General features: G+C 39.6%; 1 protein-coding gene and 1 long non-coding RNA gene across 17 annotated transcripts in view; both read right to left on the bottom strand.

The window, feature by feature from the left end:
* The window catches only part of GRIP1 (glutamate receptor interacting protein 1), a 726,295-nt gene that overhangs the window by 422,127 nt on the left and 283,006 nt on the right, over positions 1 to 21,162 (bottom strand). The gene's annotated exons all lie outside the window — the stretch shown is intronic.
* LOC128928550 (uncharacterized) lies at positions 11,148 to 19,711 on the bottom strand. Its single transcript, XR_008473790.2, has 2 exons — positions 16,321 to 19,711; positions 11,148 to 15,296 (listed from the first exon to the last, which is right to left on the bottom strand). It is a non-coding gene; the product is annotated as an uncharacterized LOC128928550 (long non-coding RNA).

Raw genomic sequence — 21,162 nt, 5'->3', positions numbered from 1 at the left:
TATCCCAAATCTGCCACTCGCCAGGTTGTGGCCTTGGGGGAAATTGTTTAACCACCTGTACCTCCATTTCTTCATCTATAAAATGAGAGTAATAATAAAGCCTACCTCATAGATTAATGAAATGAACTAAAACACATAAAGCATTTAGCACAGTGCCTAGCATATAGTAAGTGTTCAATAAATATGAGTTTTTGTTTTCATTATTACATAGTGGACACAGCAAATGCTGAATAAAGAATGAAATAAACAAACAACTAGCCAAATAAACAATAGAAAAAGCAGTCTTTTAGTGCTGTCAAACTTCACATTTAGACTAAGTTATTGTTCAGGGAACCTAAAATTCAAAAGTGCATGTACAGAGAGTATAATTCAGTATGAAGTTCACCAACAAAAGTGCTTCAAAATTTATTTTCTGTAGATTGGTCAAGACCAAGATTATTCTTTAAGGGTTACTTCTGCCAATAAAAAGGAAAAAGGGATTCAGGTCTTGCACATCATGGGATAGACTTTATCTTTTGAAAAAAGATTATGGGAAATAGCAGGCTGTAGGTCACTGCTGGGTCAGCACCTGGGGAAGCTGGGGCAGGCCAATGTTAGAGGCCCATAGAGTGGTCAGACACAAGCAGGGGACTGAGGACCACGTGAGCAATGAAGTTTGAATGGGTAAGCTGAAAGGGTGAGGGATCTCTTTAACTTTACTCTGTCATAGAGATTTTCTTCCCTTTCTATTTATAAATAAGGCATACTCCCCATTTCATGGTATCAGCAACCCCCACTTATTTTACCAGACAAACCTAAAGTAAAAACTCAGCAGTCGGTTGGGTGTGGTGGCTCACACCTGTAATCCCAGCACTTTGGGAGGCCAAGGGAGGCAGATCAGGAGGTCAGGAGTTCGAGACCAGTCTGGCCAACATGGTGAAACCCCATCTCCACTAAAGATACAAAAATTAGCTGGGTGTGGTGGCGCGCACCTGTAATCCCAGCTACTTGGGAGGCTAAGGCAGGAGAATCGCTGGAACCCAGGAAGTGAAGCAGAGATCATGCCACTGCATTCCAGCCTGGGTCACAGGGTGAGACTCCATCTCACAAGAACAAAAAAACGAAAAAAAAAAAAAAAAAACAAAACACTTAGCAGTTGGCCTCTGTGTTGTAGTTTTTATTCAGACACATGCCAAAGACTCAGATTGAGACTTACAGCCGATTTTATCTTTTGGAGGCTTAATCTCCCACTTAAATTCAGAAAATGCTTAAAGGAAAACTGTTTTTAATGATGATACTCTTATTCTCATTATTACATTTTTCCAACCTGATACTCAAATGTAATATAGTAATACAATGCACCATTAAGTCTCAACTATATTTAAATGTCTTGAGCCATAATCATACAAGACCTTGCACACACACATAACTCACATATATGCAGCAACTCCTATAAAGCCACTGATAAAATTAAAATCAAACCATTGAGTCTATCATAAAGTAACACCCATATATTGTTTACTGCTACAGATCCATAGGGTATATGTTAAGGCTGAATTAAATTTGGCATTCATTTTGGTCCCAAGAGACTTGGAGATAACTAACTTGTGGTCAATCCCAGTGCAGACAGGTCCCCAGGAACAAGTCAGTTCTTAGGCTCACTCAAATCTGCAGAGTTACACAAATGATGGCTTTTCAGGGCCTACTGGGTACCCCAAGGCCAGAGAGTCTCCTGCAGAAAGAAAAGGAAGGAAGGAAGGAAGGAAGGAAGGAAGGAAGGAAGGAAGGAAGGAAGGAAGGAAGGAAGGGAGGGAGGGAGGGAGGGAGGGAGGGAAGGAAAAAAGGAAGGAAAGTTGCACTCCAGCTTGGGTAACAAGAGCGAAACTCCGTCTCAAAAAAAAAATAAATAAATGAAAAGTTCCTTAAGCCTGTAGTGAATAAGAAACGTTATTTCACTAGCTCTGGCAAGAGTCTAAGTCGTTCAGGTTTGGGCCACATACAGCCAAAAGTCTCAGATCTAAGAGACTACATCTGTGGAGGCTCACTGCAAGTGCCACGGTTTATATAAAAGCCTTCAACGTATTACAACAGGATCTGAACATACAAGTGTTCATAAAAATGATCAAATGGCAACAGGAAAACTATAATAAATACAGTGATAACAATGATGATAACCAAATAGCCAAGACTTGTGGAGAACTTGAATTCTAGACGTTGTGCAGATATCTTACATGGTTATCTCATTTGATCCTCTAACAGCCCCATGAGATAGGTAAGATAGCATCTCCATTTTATAGTTAAGGGAACTGAGGCTTAGTGGTTTTGAATTAGTTGTTCAAGGTCATGGGCTCATAGAAGGCAGTGTCAGAATGTAAGCCTGGTCCTGTGATGTCCAGATCTAGAGCTCTCCATCCCATCCTCATCTGACTTTCAGTAGACAGCGATTAAGCAGGGGACCCCTGGGTGGGTTTAGATTTTAAATGGGAAATTATAAAACACAGAAGAATTGGCATATAGTCAAAAAAGAATAGTAAAATGTGATCCCAAAGGACAGCGGAGGGAGCTAAAACCCCAAATAAACAAGATCCTTTGGAAAATGGCTGAAAGCAATCCATTTTATTGGTGGGATCTAAGATTGAGAACATCAATTGTGTTGGTGCCAAGCTTCAGCCATATCTGGGCAGTTTGAAGGATTAATGGGGTATGTCTTTAACAGAGGGATGAGAAACCACCAAGAAAATCACATATGCTAAGGAAAAAACCTGCTATCACTCAAAGGCTTGATCTGAAAAGATAAAGGCATCAGGTTAGCGGGGCACTTGATTTTGAATTCATTGGTGTGTGTTACCACACCATCTAGGCTTCTGCAGAGCTCCGGGGACTGGAGATGGAAAAGCATTCCTTCTTTAAAGCCCCTTATGATTTGGCAAGCACAAAGCAGGCCAGCTCGAAGGCCCTTGTGACAAACTATAGCACAAATGGGAAGAAAAGAGCTTTCCTCATTTAGATTGATTCTTGAAACCCACTGGAGACCCAAATTAGGCCTGAGCACAAGCTGTTAATCATGCCTCAGAGCATCAAGAGTCATAAGATGTGAGAGAGGAAACCCTCCCCTAAACGTGGCAGGGTGGGAAAATGAAACTTCCTACACCAAGTGGACACAGGATGCCTGAAACGAGCTGGAGTGCTTGTCTGTTAAGGAAATTCAAGAGGAGAAAGAATTCTGCAATTCTGTCGGTGGTGGGTAGCAGGGACACACAATGGAATGGGTGAAGGGAGGCAGAGCTGAGAAATGACATCTTAGTAGTTACTGAGGTCCACATTTACCTCCAGATCAGTGGAAACTTTGGAAATTGAGGTTAATGATGTTATCTCGGGTCTTGGCAAGAACAAAGCAAAGGACCAAATCACTGCTTTTGTTTTGCCAGAATGGGGGGTTAACTGCTGTAATGTTAGGAAAATATCAAAACCAAACAGAAGTATTAAACTTTTTTTTTGCACATCTTTTCTTTATGAAAGAAAGCATAAGAGGCAAAAATATACCACGAGGCGGCTCTTAGTGCTTTAATTTAACTGGACTAAATACTTCAGACCCAGTGGTTTACATCAAAAGATCCAAATGATGAAGATACAAGAACTGCTGTGGTTAATCTCTGCAGTCATGGTAAACCTGACTGGTGCTAGAAGACGGGAGTAAAAACAATGCATCAAAGTTTGAAAATGGGGAACAGTATATTTGAGAATAAATTCAGTGAGATATGGACATGTAGTAGAAAAAGGACAAAACCAAATGCTTGAAAAGTGGCCTTTGATGCCACCAGATACTCAGTGTGTGGCTAGGGAACAATCTTACTGCCTCTAATTTTCCATCCATAGAAATGGAATTCATTAAGATCATTAACAGGCTCACTCCACCTCCCAAGGTCTGAGAGAGGCTCAACTGAGATCATGTTTTCGTATGAAAATGCTTGAAAATTGAAACTCTGAAAATTGCCATGCCCAATAGTTCTATCTACAGTTTATATAAAGACAGAAATAAACTCAACCCAATATGAATATGACACAATTGAATCAAAGCTAATGTGTTGAACGGTGACTAAAGATTAATAAAGCACTCAACTTGCATGAACACTAAGACAAAATCCAAAAGAATAGAATGTAAACAGGGACACACTTATATTAATAATGTAAAACATTTTCCCTGCACAAGCCTAAGAAAGTGAGGAGGTGTAGCCCTAACTTTGGAGCCTTTAATGTAGAAAATACTTTGGAGATTTCAATTTACCACAAGCTAACTATGAGTCAACAATATGACCTGGATGATAAGAAGAAATGCAACTATCGGCTGCAGTAATGGAAACACCATTCCAGTAAGATAGAGTGCAACTGGAGATACACTTGTACCATTGCAGCCTCAACGTACTGTTTGGAGAGCGCTTTAGATACACTGGCAGTCCGTGGGGCTTTAAGGGCTAGAATCCTAATGACCATAAACAAGTTTTCAGTGGAAAACAAAGTATTCAAAGTTCCAAAGAGTCAATTTACTAATCTACTTTAGAATATAGTTCATTAACAAAGAGTGGGAGGGTAAGAATACAGGTATTTGGGGCTATGTCTCTTACACAGAATCACCCCCTCCCCAGTGCAAGCCTCTCATTTCATAGGTGCTTGCTCTCTCGCAAAGATGATTTGGAAAGATGAAGGTAAATTAACATATTGATTTCCCAGCACTCTGAAGGCCATAGCAGACACATTCAGTCATGTTTCAAATGATGGAATGTGAAATTAAATTAAAGGATGCATCTGTGCTCAGCCCCTAATTGCCAGCCTAGTGGATGTTTTTAAGGAGCAGAGAGGGAAGAAAGAGAAGAGGAGGAAGCAAGGTGAATGCATTAGAAAGCCTGAAAAACAAGCTGAAACAAAGAGGATAGGGACAATTAAGAATTTCTATGTACAGATTAAAATTGACAGTGTCTGTAAATAACTCTCCATAATTTTAAACACATGTAATAGGAGTCATCAGTTAGCAACTTTGACAACACAGATAGAAGTTGTAAAAGCATTCCCCTGGCCACATTTCATGTATCTGAAATGTTATATTGCTAGAATAAATTAATAGCTAGGTTTATTTAAATCACCTTCATTTGTCAATTTTCAGGCTTAAACCTGTTCCTAAACTCTTATGTTAGCTTTAATTTTTCTAACTGGTTCTAGGATGTAATCTATTTAAAAAACAGATCCCTAAACAAAAATATTCAGTTCATCTGTGAACTTTTTCTGTGATCAATCATCTATAAACTAGCTTGTAACTGGACAGTGACCTTTCATTTGATGAAGACAAGATAAAAATTTTAAATGGATATATTTAATATTTATAAAGTTATATAATTACCTCTATTGGTACAAAATAAAAAGTAGAGAAAAAAACAACTGCTCTTTTCTCCAACTCTACTTTAGAAAATTGATATTCTGTGATATACTGATAGGTGTTACTGGGGGAAAAATGGTTTTCTGTGGTCAAATCAATTTGAGAAACACTGGAATAAAGAGTTTTCTTTCCTGCAGGGCTTCTCAAAACCCTTAATATACTTACATGCAAGGAGGAGGGAGATACAGTATAGCATTTCCAAAATGGAACATTTGTTACTATCTCCAGGGACCCACATGTTCTGGGAAACACAGCCTAGGAAAGGCTGCTCAGCCTCCTGACCCAGCAGGCACTCCTCTGTCCAAATCCATTTTCAAATCACATTTCGAAGATTCTGAAAACTAAGTGATGGTATATGGCCTAATGACCTCAGCAGCCAGATGCCCAAGGCTACAGGCCAGAAATTGCTGCTCAGTTTCAAGATGATAAAACAGATAGAAGCAAATAAAGCTACAGGAACCTGGTTTAACTGTATTTACTGTCACCTACATAGGTATCCAATTCAGTCCTACTCAGGTTTTTGTATAATTAAAGAAATGCTTATTTTAGGGACTACAAGTAAGAGAAAAAATTGACTATTTCTATCCTGAACACTAAAGACAGAATACATACTTGTTCCCAGCTGGCAGTCAAACGTAGGTAATACAATAAATCAAAGACATTAACTGACACTTGAATAATAGCTGAATAACAATAATTTTAATGAGTAAATTCATGACATAAGATTATATAGCATAATTCAAACAGAATTAAGCAAAGTTCTAGTCACTGAGGGAGGGTGTAAAAAAATCAAAGGTTAGCCCTGCTCTCAAGACGCTTATAATGAGAGGCACACAAGGGCATGCACAAGTAAATACAGAGTAATATTTGCAATAATTGCTGTAAAGTGCAAATCCATTTGACAGCCCAGAGAAGAGGAAGAGTGGGTAGAATCCACATTATTTACAATTTAGAGTGGAGAGTGATGTTCAAAGTGATGCCAATAAGAGAACGTTTTTACTTACTAGATTGGCAAAAGTAAAATTGTTGATGAAATGCCATAGTGCTAACAGGAAAACAATCACTCTCAATACTGTAATTCACATACATTTGTGTAGCCTTTTCAGAGACAACCTGACATTATCAAGAAAAATTAAAAACAGACATCCTAGCTGTCATCACTAGAAATTTATCCTGCATGTAACATCACACACATATGCAAAGATATATTGATTCCAGGATATATACACTGTCTTATAGTTCATGATAAAAACAGGTCAGAAACAACCTAACTATCCATCTCAAGAGGAGACCGGTAAATACATCCTCCATACCACAGGATGCTTTGTGTCTGATAATCAGAACACAGCAGACCTTCTTACACACAGAGTAAAAGCCTCAGTGGTTACAGGAGCCTTGAAAGTGCAACAAAGTGACAAAGCCACACAGGATCTGCCTCAGTCCCCACCCTAACCTCACTCCTGCTGTGTTTCCCCCTCTTGCCTCACTCCAGCCACACTGGCCTTCTGCTTCTCACATGTGCCAGGTACCCTCCCACCTTGGCTTTGGTGCTGCCCTCCTCCTGCTTGGAACACCCCTCCTCCTGAGATTTACCTGTAGATCACCCCCTTGCCTCCTTCGAGACATTGAGCAAATCTCGCCTTTTTAATGACATCCTCCACAACACAGATTTTTTATTTTTATTTTTATTCATAGTACTTATGACCATCTAACATACTTTCTATATAATTTACTTAGATGTGTATTGTCTATCTCTTGCCTCTAAAATATAGTCTCTGAAGGCAGGGCTGTTGAACAGCTGTGTTTACTGATGTAACAAAGTCCTAAGAAGAGCGTGTGGTACATAGTACGTTGACAACAGCATTTGTTGAATTGAATGGACCACACATGTCCACATACATGCAGACACACATGCAGGCATACACTTACATGAACACACACTTTATCTGAGTATAGAATAACTCCAAAAAGTATATAAGAAATTGTGTTTGACTTTGAGAAAAAAGACTAAGGAAGGGAGATCAGAAGCATACGGAAATACAGGGAGTTTCATTTGCCACTATTTACCCTATTATATGCTATTACTTTCTTTCTCTCTCCTTCCCTCCATTTCTTAGTGTAATCCATTATGATAGCCACTAGCCACTCATAGCTAATGAGCACTTGAAACATGGCTAGTCCACATCAAAATGAACCATAAATGTAGAACACACACCAAATTTTGAAGAATTGTACAAATAAAGCAAAATACCTCACTAATCATTTTTATGTTGATTGCATGGTAAAATTATACTATTTGCAATATATTGGCATAATAAAATACATAATTAAAGTTAATTTCACCTGTTTCTTTTGACTTTTTAAAATGTGGCTACAGTAGAATATAAAATCATATATGCAGTTTGAATTTGTGATTTGTATTATATTGCTATTGAACAATTACACTCTCCCTCCATGAAGAAATTTTACACACACACACACACACACACACACACATATATTGAGTGGCAAAAAGATTCTGAAGTTCTGTAGATAAGCAGACATGAACTAAAAAACCAGTTTTGCTTTTACTTAACTTCTCTGAGTCTTAGTTTCCTTTGCCAGTAAAATGGGGATATGATCCCCTACACCACAAGATTATACTGGAAATTAAAGGAGATAAATGCATATGAGATACTTGATACATAAATGTCTACCATAAAATGATACAGTGCTGGATTTGTTTCCAGAGGAAACAGTGTGTAAAGCTAGTATGAAATCATGAGCCCTACCACCAAGCAAGCAGTAAAACAGTGTCATGTTTGGACAGCCTGTAATACTCATGAGAAAAAAAAGAAAGAAAAAATACCTTGTAAAGATACAAATCTTCCACAGAAAAGCGCAAACTGGAGTCAAATGAAGAAATAAATAATTTCCAGTGCAGTGCTGGGGGTACTCCCATCTATGACACCATTATTTCTATATGTAAACAGTTTAATCAGTAGGTGCAAAATTGCTCAGTAGTGAAAACTTTAGTAGAGATAGGAAAGGGAAATGGGAATCAATGGAAAGCGGTGGAGCTTGTACCAACACTCTCCAGATGTGACAAGTGATCAAGATACGAAGGCGAAGTCTGAAATGACCTCACCTCTAGCCAAAGTCAATTTGAAAATGTGAGAAAGAACTCTATCCCATTAATGTGAGATTAATGTAAGAGGAGAACACATTAGCTGATCACATAGCTTCGGGAGCATTTTTCCCCAAAAAGAGAAATTCAAAGTAAAGACAGAGAAACCAGAAAGCCCCTTCAATAAACATGAAGTGCTGTACTTCAGGAAAATGTCTTTGTGGACATACAATTTCAAGGGGAAAAAGTGAAATCAGATTTAAGTTGCCCAAGTACAGTTTGTCTGTCCTATTCAGGTCAATATGGCAGGTTTTAAAATTAAGCTGGACTTTACTATCTGCCAAACCATAGGACATCAAAGAGAATAGTAAGAACCTCTTGCAAATAAAAATTATGTGTAATGTAGTGTAGCATTTATTTTAGTGGATAAATTTATTTTAATGGCTTTAGAAATGATTTTAGTTCTGTATTCAAAAAAAACATTGAGTCACTTAAATTTTTTCAGTTACACTTTACTGCATTTTATAGGGGAGATTTTATGTTATAATACTGCTGAGTTTGTGAATACAAGAAGACCTTCTGGGCATATTCCTCAGGAATGTCACAAGTTTACTCTATCTAAGAATATTAAACATGGAAATATTTCTTAGTAAGCTGAGATACATAAGATAAAGCAGCTTAGAGAACATAATGACAGTTATCATACAATCAGGAAAGCTGGATTAGTCATTCACTTTTTATTCATTCATTCAACCTACTAACATTTATTGAACATCTACTACGTGACAGGTACTGGGAATACAGTGTTGAACAAGACAGACAACATTCCATACATAATAGTGTTTTGGGGGAGACCCAGTAAACAAATAATATCACATAATATGTGCAGCAGTGAAAATAAAGTGGAACAATGTGGTAGAGAATGACTGGGAAGCTGCTGCAGACGGGAATGTCAGGTCTGAGGACATGGCATTTAAAACGATATTTGCATATTAAGAAGCAGTCAGCCATATGACTATATTCTGGAAGTTCATTCTAGTTGAAAAGCCCTAAAACAAAGTTAGAGAACATAAAAATTAGTGTGGTGAGTGCGTCAGGAGGCAGAGAAGGAGTGGAAGATATGGAGTGGGACTTCATTCCGGGTGTACCCAGGTGAGATGGTGGTAGTAGCAGTGTCAGCATCATTTGAGGTTTCCCCAAGTCCTCACGTAAAAACAGAGCAACTAGGTGGTCAGAACCCCAAGGACAGCATGTACATAAAACCAGGAGACGACGTATCTCACAAACTCCAAATTATAAGCAGGTGAAGACAAGCTACCAAGAACAATATCATTGTTTGTACAAGAGAAAGCAAAGAGAAGCAAACAGGCATCTGATGGATGTGAGAACGGGAGAACCTCCAAATAGTCAACAGGTGTTCATTACAGAGTGTCACATGCTAGTTTGGTAACAGTGATTGAAAATGCTCTAGCCCCATCAGGGCGATGGGTTCACAGCAAGGCACAAGGGGCCTTGTCTGTAACAGTCTTGCCCCTGTGAACTCTTGAATCGGACCAGCTGGGTTTCCTTCCAGAACAGGACCTCATATTGAGGAGAAACTACGGGGTGTGGAATCAAAATTAATCAGGGCAGGAACAGCAGCAATGCAAGAAGAGAAGATCCAGATGAAAGTAAAGGCATATTTTCCACAGTAGCATCCTACAATGTCTCTCATTCCACATGTACTTTTACAGTGTCACCTTGACCACCCACCCCCACCCCACTGAGTGATGAGGTCTATATCCACTCTCCGAATCTGGGCAGAATTTTGGAACTTGATCAACAGAGGATGACAAAAGTGTCTTTATGTGACTTTCAAGGGCAGATCATAAAAATGCTGTGCACTTCCACTTTGCCCTCTTGGAATGCTTCATCTTGGGAATCAGCTGCCATACTGTAAGGAAGCCCAAGCAAGCCCACAGGGAGAAGCCACATGTAGGTATTTCAGCTGAGCTAGAATATCTCCATGTCCTAGAATACCTAGAGTTGAGCCGAGGTTTCAGCTAACAATGAGCTGAGGCCCAAGACAATGTGGAGCCGGCAAACTGTCTGCTGTGCTCCATCTGAATCCCTGATCCATAAAAGCCAAGAACATGATAAAATGATTACTGTTCACCACTGAGTTCTAGAGGAGTTTGTGTCCCAGCAGGTAACAGGGATACCATAGTTTTAATTAAAATATTCTGTCTCATGGTAACATTTATAAGGTATATTTACTTTAAAAGTTGTCTTTATTTTTGGTAAATTATAAAACAAACTCAATGCCAGTAGAAGGGTTCCCCTTTCAAAAGACTAGCTTAATTGATTGGTGTAGCACAATCAATTTTCCTTTGCTTTCAATGGCATCTCTTGCTAGAAAATGCTTCAAAAACTATGCCAGGAGAAGTCTGTTTTTGTTTTTCCAAATGAAGCAGCCAGACTTACTTAGGTTTCTTTCTGTCCTTTTTTTAAACAATTTGCTTGCAAATGATAGAAATTAAGTAAAATGACACATAATTTATCATCCAAACTAGAAAAAAAAGTCTTCAAAACAACTTTAGTGAGATATAGCTCATGTACAAAAAATTTACCCAAGCAAAGTGTCCACATTCAATGTTTTCTTTCTTTTTTTTCTTTTTTTTTTTTGAGACAGAGTCTCACCTCTGTCACCAGGCTGGAGTGCAGTGGCACAATCTCGACTCAGCTCGCTGTAACCTCCACCTCCTGGATTCAACCAATTCTCCTGTCTCAGCCTCCTGAATAGCTGGGATTACAGGTGTCTGCCACCACGCTCAGCTAATTTTTTGCATTTTTAGTAGAGACGGGGTTTCACCATGTTGGCTAGGATGGTCTGGATCTCCTGACCTTGTGATCCGCCCACCTCAGCCTCCCAAAGTGCTAGGATTACAGGTATGAACCACCGCGCTCAGCCTCAACGTTTTCTTTTCTTTTTTCTTTCTTTTCTTTGAGACGGAGTTTCACTCTTGTTACCCAGGCTGGAGTGCAAAGGCGCGATCTCGGCCCACTGCAACCTCCGCCTCCTGGGTTCAGGCAATTCTCCTGCCTCAGCCTGCTGAGTAGCTGGGATTACAGGCATGCACCACCATGCCCAGCTAATTTTTTGTATTTTTAGTAGAGACGGGGTTTCACCATGTTGACCAGGATGGTCTCGGTCTCTTGACCTCGTGATTCACCCGCCTCGGCCTTCCAAAGTGCTGGGATTACAGGCTTGAGCCACCGCGCCTGGCCGCCTCAACGTTTTCTTATTACACTGATAGGGTTCTGCAAACATCTCGACAATCTAATTTTGGATTTTTTTTTCATCTCTCTCTAACCTAGGACAAATTGAAAATGAAAGGAGCACTAATAATAATCATGCAAGAACAACAGGTATGAATTTGGTATATCCAGGGTCTATCCAAGGCAAACTGAAGTGAATCATCGCTGAGGTAGAAGATACAGGTATTGGGGAGAAAGCTGAAAACCTAAATCAAAATAGGAGGCTGCACGAAAAAGGGTGCAGGTTTTAAAAAAGATAATCAGAAATGAAACTCTCATTGACTTACTGGGGTAGGGGAAGGGTGTATACATTGGTAATATCTATTAAAGCTGAACATATGCAGGTGTTATATGATCCAGCAATTCCACTCCAAAATTTACAAATGAAAATGACAACTAAACCATGTGGTGATTTCATTTCCATAAAGGTCAAAAACATGCAACAGTATCTGTGACATTAGATTTCGGATCAGGATGGTGGTTAACCTTGGACAGGAATTACTGACTAGACAGAGAGGCATAAGGGGAATTTTGAGGTGCCGGCTAATGTTCTACTTCTTGATCTGGATACTGGTACATGTTATGTTCACTTCTTAAAAATTCACTGGCTGGGCATGGTGGCTCATGCCTGTAATCCCAGCACTTTGGGAGGCTAAGGTGGGCAGATCACAAGGTCAGGAATTCGATACCAGCTGGCCAATATAGTGAAACTCTGTCTCTACTAAAAATGCAAAAATTAGCAGGGTATGGTGGCAAGCACCTGTAGTCCCAGCTACTCAGGAGGCTGGAGAATCGCTTGAACCCAGGAGGCGAAGGTGGCAGTGAGCTGTGATCGTGCCACTACATTCCAGCCTGGGTGACAGAGCAAGACTCTGTTTCAAAAAAAGAAAAAAATTATTAAGTTGTAGATTTGGAATCTGTGCACTTTTTATATGAATGTTAGACTTCAGTAAAAATCCTACATAGAAATGAATGGGTTTGTGTTTGATAAAGACATTAGGAATTTGGATTGAGACCGGATTTCCAAGCCCTCCCCATTAACAGAAAGCAATCTTAAAGAAAGCAATTAGGAGTAGTTAGTGTTCACACTGCAGCAAGTGGTTGCTAATTTTAACACCTTTCTCTGTAACTGGAGGCAATGAAGTTCCTGGGTAAATAGAAGTGGTGAAAAACAAAAGGTCTTTCCCTGAATGTTTAAGTAAAGACTGAAACAATTAACTACCAATTCAAAATGAAGGAGGCTTTTTGTTAGAGTTTTTAATTGCCTCTACTAACCAGAATAGTATTTTAGAGTTAGAAGTAATCTTCAAGATCATGCAATCAATGTCTTTCACTTTCTAGTTATGGAAACTAAGATCCAGAGAACTGATATGATAGCCCAAAGTGCATAGCTAGTGAGTGACAAAGCTGGGATCAGAACCCCATACTCTTGACTCATGAACAACTTTTTTCTATTTATAATGGTAGTTACTGCTTGCTATGTAACAATCTCTGCCACAAGAGTTTTCCTAATCAAACTCCACAGCTTCTGCATGGCAAAAGAAACAGTCACTAGAGTGAATTGGCAATCAACAGAATGGGAAAAAATTTTTGCAGTTTACCCATCTGACAAAGGGCTGATATCCAGAATTTACAAAGAACTAAAACAGATTTACAGGAAAAAAACAAACAAGCCCATTCAAAAATGGGCAAAGGATATGAACAGACACTTTACAAAAGAAGACATACATGACACCAACAAACATATGAAAAAATGCTCATCATCACTGGTCATTAGAGAGATGCAAATCAAAATCACATTGAGATACCATCTCACGCCAGTTAGAATGGTGATCATTAAAAAATCTGGAGACAACAGATGCTGGAGAGGATGTAGAGAAATAGGAACACTTTTACACTGTTGGTGGGAGTGTAAATTAGATCAACCATTGTGGAAGACAGTGTGGTGATTCCTCAAGGACCTAGACATAGAAATTCCATTTGACCCAGCAATCCCATTACTGGGTATATATCCAAAGGACTATAAATCGTTCTACTATAAGGACACATGCACACGAATGTTCATTGCAGCACTGTTTACAATAGCAAAGACCTGGAACCAACCCAAATGCCCAACGATGATAGACTGGACTGGGAAAATGTGGCACATATATACCATGGAATATTATGCAGCAATCAAAAATGATGAGTTCGTGTCCTTTGTAGGAACATGGATGAATCTGGAGAACATCATTCTCAGCAAACTGACACAGGAACAGAAAATGAAATACCACATATTCTCACTCATAGGCGGGTGATGAAAAATGAGAACACATGGACATGGGGAAGGGAGTACTACACACTGGGGTCTATTGGGGGGAATAGGGGAGGGACAGCGGTGGGGGGAGCTGGGGAGGGATAGCCTGGGGAGAAATGCCAAATGTGGGTGAAGGGGAGGAAGGCAGCAAAACACACTGCCATGTGTGTACCTATGCAACTATCTTGCATGTTCTGCACATGTACCCCCAAACCTAAAATGCAATTAAAAAAAAGGTTTCCTATCACTCTCATCTCATCTCCATGAGAGACAACAGGCATAAGTTATCCCCATTTTACAGAGGGGGAAACTGAAGATGCTTAGAGAAGTTAATATACTTTGACAAAGTTAAAAATCAGTTATGCCAGGATTCTGATCATTTCTCCCTCTGGAGTCTGACATTTTAACCAAGGTGCATTACTGCTTCCTTGGATTAATAGTGCATTGCCATATTTCTCAACTGAAGGACAAATAAGTAAATATACATTGTTTCTTTTTTCTTTTTTTTTTTTTCTTTGAGACACTCTGTCACCCAGGCTGGAGTGCAGTGGCATAATCTTGACCCACTGCAACCTCTGCCTCCTGGGTTCAAGTGATTCTCATTCTGAAGCCTGCCGAGTAGCTAGGATTACAGGCATGCGTTACCACACCTGGCTACTTTTTGTACTTTTTCAGTAGAGATTTGTGTTTTACCATGTTGGCCAGGCTGATGTAGAACTCCTGGCCTCATGTGATCAGCCCGCCTCAGCTTCCCAAAGTGCTTGGATTACAGGTGTGAGCCGCCATGCTCGACCACATTGTTTCTTGATTATTATGTCATGGAAAAAAACAAGTGCATAGTCTATTTCTGTGTCACAGTTCAGTTCTCATTTATTCCTATCTGAGAAAAATACATCCATTTGACAACGGTTAACCAGCACCGGCATTTTCCTCTTGGCAGCAACCTTTAAGTGAAGTAGCTGTGCTTAGAGGGCTAGGAGTTAATCAACACTCAGAGATGACCTTGCAAACATGACATGCTTTAATGATGCATCTTTATTTCCTTGGCAATGTTCTTGACAACATTCATAAGTAGGGTTAAAGACTCATGGCAAATACAGCAATTTTACAGTTTTCTTCTTAAGCAGCCGTGGATGTTTAAGATAAGGTATTGTAAACAGAGTTTAGGTAACCACTTATACCTAAAAGTGCTAAAAAAAAAAAAAACAGTAGTTTGAGTTCAATACAAATATAAAAATATATTCAGATAGGACATTTGATTTGGCAATGGTTAGCTTGCATTAGGATTTGATTTTCCTGACATTCTTTATAAATACCTAATCTGTAGTAGAACTGAGACATTTCATAAGTGCAGGCTCATTCATTATGCATTGCAAAGTGCATTTCCTTTCCATTCATTCATGTTGTAAGACTATCAAGGTTAACAGAAGAACAAAAATGGTATTCGCTTTCCATATAATTGTCATAATTTTAAACTTATATAAGTAGGAACAGAGGGACAGCAGGGAAAAGGCAAGAAGGCCTCTAATTTAAGCCAATATTTTCTCTAATTTTTTTAAGTTGTAAGTACATAACCATAACCATGTTACATGAAAAATAAAATAGGAGGATTGAACACAAATGATCACTTTATCCAGCTATACCCCAAGGATGAGAAATAGGTGGCCTACTTTCACTCCCATAGCAGACGTCACTAATTGATAGGGCCTGCTTTCCTACCAAATACAGATTCCTGTGACCTCACAATCTTACCCAATAGTCACATTGATTATCTATTATGTGCACAGCACTGTACTAACCTCTTTACATGTATCATTTCATTTTATAACCTCACAATGTCCTGATGAGGGAGGTACTATTATTATTTTCTTTGAGAGATGTGGACACTAAGAATCTGGGGTTAACTTAACAATTGGCAGGAGCTGAGCTAGCATTCAAAGCCAAACTCATTGTAATCCAATGTCCAGACTCGTAATGACTACCCTCTACAGCCAGCTTCCAACAGTTGACTGCAGTTAGCACATAATCTATTTGCCATCCTAATTCTTATGTATATATTCCTTCTATAGCATCACTAACTGTGGCCAAAGGAAAGATATTACTGCTTTCGGGGGGAAAAAAAATCTTCCTTAAAAACTACTCCCTGGTCTTAGCTTTGGTGTTAAGAGTCACACAAAGCATATTCGTGGGTTACCCATGTTAGCACTATTGTACCTCCAGCCTCCTCTCTGTTACTTTTTCTGTGAAGTCTTGTCTTGACCAGAATAGGCACCTTCTGTTCTTTCCGTCAGGCCATATGGACCTTTCATATGTCTAGTCGTTCTTCTCTGGCAGTCCTCCTGTTTGTCCACATCTCCCTGAAGCAAAAAACATGTTGCCCATGAGGTCTGACCAGCTACCTGTTCTACTTTCAAGTAGGAAGCCCTTCTAATAGGACAACTACCTTCTGTATTCTGGCTCTCTTTCTTATCACATTTGAAAGCTGATTTTTAAATGAGTTTCCTAACTCTACTGACTTGTACTTTATAATATTTTATTAAGTCAGCATAGGCCTTGAACTCCTAACAAAAAGGTGGATATAAGAAGGAAGTAGAAAAAAGTTAAGAGCTGGTTGAAGAAAAAATGTTGAGGGACAGGCACAATGGCTCATGCCTGTAATCCCAGTATTTTGGGAGGCCAAGATGGGCAGACCACTTGAACTCAGGAGTTCAAGACCAGCCTGGGCAACATGGTGAAACCTGTCTCTTCCGAATACAAAAAAAAAAAATTAGCTGGATATGGTGGCATATTCCTATAATCCCAGCTACTTGCAAGGCTGAGGGGGAGGCTCACTTCAGCCCAGGATGTGGAGACTGTAGTGAGCTGTGATTGTGCCACTGCACTCCAGCCTGGTCAGCACAGCACAGCAAGACCCTGTCTCAAAAAGAAAAAGGTTAAGGAGATGGAAATATTTCTGGTAAGAGAGGCTGCAAGTTCCCTATATGAAAACATGTCCTTTTATTTAAGTAGAATATACTTAGCAAAATGTAGTAAAGTGACCCAATCCAAAATTCTCTCTTATTCTGCCTGAAATTCCATCATTTAGAGATTCATTTGAGTTAATAAGCAAAAACAAAAGCAAAACAAAACAAAAACTTCATTATTACAACCTGGATTATCCGACAGTCACACATTTAAGTGACTTTTAAAACGAAAGCAGGGTTAAGCATGGTGGCTCTCACCTATAATCTCAGCACTTTTGGAGGCTGAGGTGGGAGGATTGCTCGAGGCCAGGAGTTTGATACCAGCCCAGGGAAAATAGAGAGACTTCATCTCTACAAAAATATTAAAAAATTAACCAGGCATGGTGGCATGCACCAATAGTCCCAGCTACTCAGGAGGTTGAGGTGGGAGGATTGCTCAAGCCCAGGAGATGGAGGCTACAGTGAGCTATGACTACACTACTGCACTCTAGCCTGGATGACAAAGCAAGACCGTGTCTCAAAAAAATTAAAAATAAAAAGAAAGCAATTTGGTTTGGCAAATGACACTGTTTTGTATTGAAATTGTAGTTTTTTGAATGGAATAAGGATTGAAGAGAAGGAGACAACTAAGAATTTGGAATTGGGGGTTAGAAAACCAAAATCCATTCCAGTGGATGGACAGGACAACCACATTTTGTAAAATAAAAATCAATACATATTGTTGGATAGAGGAAAAGAATGTGGATTGGCACAGTGGCCCCACACATGAGCTGCATGGAGACCATAGACCTTTGTTGGTGGGGAAGACCTGGACAGAACAGTACCGTGTCTTACAGCAACCTATAAGACAGCAGCAGGGCTGGGGACAGCTTCAGGAGGCAAGTTCAGCTTCATGGCCGTTCAACTTGAGACAAATTAGGCTGATGCTTTCTCCTCCTCCCTGACCCAAATCATGTATCTCCTGTCTCATCCTCAGACATTGACCACGTTCTGCTTTTCCTAGCAGCCTCAGTGTTTTAGCCGGTATCTACTGGTGAGCACTCAAAGGTGAATGTTGCTGGAGCACCAAATACCCTGCCTGGGAGGTGCTGCGCTGGAAGGAGAATGATGGGAGCCTTGGTCTATTGGCTCTCCAGACATAGTGACTCCCAAGGGTCCTCACAGGACTAGGAAGAGGAGAAGACAATAATCATTATCAAGAGAAGGAGCCTTGAGCAACACCCAGTTTATATGGGACCACAGGGTAGAAAATAGCACTAAGGCTTAACACATGATCTTTGCTTTTGCCATTGACCTCATACAACATAATTTAATCTTAAGAACCATGTAACAATTCTGTTTTCTCTCTGAAAAAGAGCCAAAGCTGACCCTCAGGTCTAATCTTTTCAATACCTGAAAGTGGGGGTATGGAGTGGTTGCTGGAAAGAGAGGAGAAGAAATCCAAAACAAAACAAGCCAGCTGCTATAAAGCTGTGCCTACAGCTTATGAGGTTTAATTTTACGCACAAGTAACCTTGGTTACCTAGTATTTGACCCCTAAATGGCCCAGCTGAGCCCAATTACTATCTATGCACACACACCTGTGTTTTATGTAAGTCAGCACAGTAATAAGGCTTTGTTTTCATTCTAAAGTTCCAGACAAATGAACTGAATTCAGTCCTGGGGATGTGCTCTACTAACAATTAAAGGGTACACAGAAGGTTTAGGAAACACTTTGCTTCCAGAAGACACACTTGTATTGCAAAACTGTGGTTTGGCTTTTGCTGTTGATTTTAAACTATATTTAGCATAAATTCTTTCATTAAGAAGAATTCTCTTCCCATTTCTGCCACCAAAACAAGATAGGTTATCCTGTACATCTGTAAGTCCCCCAGTGCTATGATCTGAATGTCCGTGTCTTCCACCAACCCTCTCTCCTGCAAATTCATATGCTGAAATCCTAAACCCCAAGGTGATGATGGTATTAAGAGGTGAAGCCTTGGGGAGGTGATTAGATCATGAGGGCAGGGCAGAGCTTCACAGATGGGATTAGCATCCTTTTAAAAGAGATCCCAGAGAGTTGCCTTGTTCCTTCCGCCACGTAAGGACACAGCTAAAAGTCACCATCTATGAGCAACAGGCCATCATCAAACACTGAATCTACCCATGCCTTGATCTTGGAATTCCCAAGCTCCAGAACTACGAGAAATACATTTCTGTTGTTTATAAGGTACCCAGTCTATGGTATTTAGTTACAGCAGCCTGAATGAACTAAGATACCCCCCAAAAGTAAACTGCATGAGTTAGAACAGGTAGGGGCTTAAAGAGTAACGGATGGGTGCTGTGGGCCTTAGTGATGTGTCTATCATCAGCCAAGGGGCCTTACTGTAGTCACAGAACCTCAAGGTTTCTTTCCACCACTCCAAGTTCATATTTTATTTTTTAGATTTAATATAAAGCTTTAATAAGATAGTGTGGTACTAGCAAAAGAATAGACAAATAATGAAACAGAACAGAGTTCAGAAACAGAGTCATAGTCAACTGATGTCTAGCAAAAGGACAAGGAAATATGATGGGGTAAAAATAGTCTTTTTCAACAAACAATGCTGGAACAACTGGACATCCACAGGTAAAAAAAATGAATCTAGACACAGACTTTACACCCTTCAACAATAATTCATAGGATTTACATTTTGGCTTCTGTTACTTTCTCTGGGTTCCCGGGGTGGGAAAGTGACCCAGGATTGGTCAGCTGAAGTATTTCATGCCACCCTGCCATAGGGGTGGTCATGGGGCACAGGAAAGATTGATAAAATCCATTCAAAACTATTTAGAAGGCAAAGTTGAGTGCCAATGGAGAACGGAATTCTGCTGCACCTACTCCCATGATAACACCAAGACTCTTTTTTGTGAAATACAAAAATAAATTACTTTTTTTTTTTGCTAAAGCCAGTTTGAGCTTAATTTTGGTGGCTTTTCCCTTAAAAACTCTGGACACAGTGGAGGTGCATCTGTTCCAATTTTATTTCTTTCAGTTTACTGTGGTTGAACAATAATATTTAACATGAATAAGGTAGGCAGCATTCGGAGGGCCCAGATGACTAAAACTTCCTAATATCCTCCTAGTATTGAATACTAGGGAGGTGCAATCCCTTCCTCTTGAGTGTAGGCTGGAACTAGTGACTCTCTTCCAATGAACAGAATGCTAGAGCGATGAGATATCACTTCTGAGATTAATTAAAAAAAAAAAAAAAACAACCTGTGGTTTTTGTCTTGCATGCCCTTTCTTGCTCTCTCTGGCTCACCTGCTCTAAAAGTGACCAGTTACCTTGTTTGATCAGTTTAATGGAGAGGGCCATGTGAGAAAAACAGAAAACAAAAAACAACCCCACAAAAACTGACATCTCCATGCAATAGTCATCTAGAACCTGAGACCTGCCTGCAGCCACGTGGGTGAGCTTTCAAGGTATCCCACCCCATTCCAGCTGAGAGATGATTGTAGCCCCAGCCTGTACATTGGTCACAGCCTTCTGAGAGATCAGGAAACTGAGGATCCAGCTAAGCTGCACCAATATTCCTGATTCACAGAAACTATGAGAGAAGAAATGTTTGTTTTTGTAAGCTGCCAAATTTTAGGGCAATTTGTCATGCAGCAATAGATAACTGATAGAAAGGAATTAAATATATTAATAAAATACTCATCCTTTGCCTTTTTGTTATGTTTCCCAAGACAACTCTCTTTTGCTTTATTTATAGGACTTTAAAATGCAATTTCAGTATATTCAAGGTCACAGCATAATTCTATTAGATTGATAAAATGGTATTTGAATAGTAAAATTCTTTACAAAGAAAGGCTGACACTTTAAATTCCATTACAGTTTAGATGATTCTATTTTACAAGTACATATTGAGCACCTGCTATGTTCCAAGCACAGCAGAATAAGTCGGATGGGCAGCTTGTTTCAAAGAGCTCAAAATCCACTCAAGAGAAGGGAAAATCTCATAAGATTTAGAAATAAGTGAATCAGGAGGCATGCCACTACTCACTAGTTGTGTGACACTGGATAAACCACTTAAATTTTCAGTGCTTTTGTTTTCTCATCCATAAAATGAG

Source organism: Callithrix jacchus, chromosome 9, assembly GCF_049354715.1.
Source record: "Callithrix jacchus isolate 240 chromosome 9, calJac240_pri, whole genome shotgun sequence".
Lineage (NCBI taxonomy): Eukaryota > Metazoa > Chordata > Mammalia > Primates > Cebidae > Callithrix > Callithrix jacchus.
Note: the sequence above shows the minus strand (reverse complement) of the source record. Positions and strands in the feature narration are given on the sequence as shown.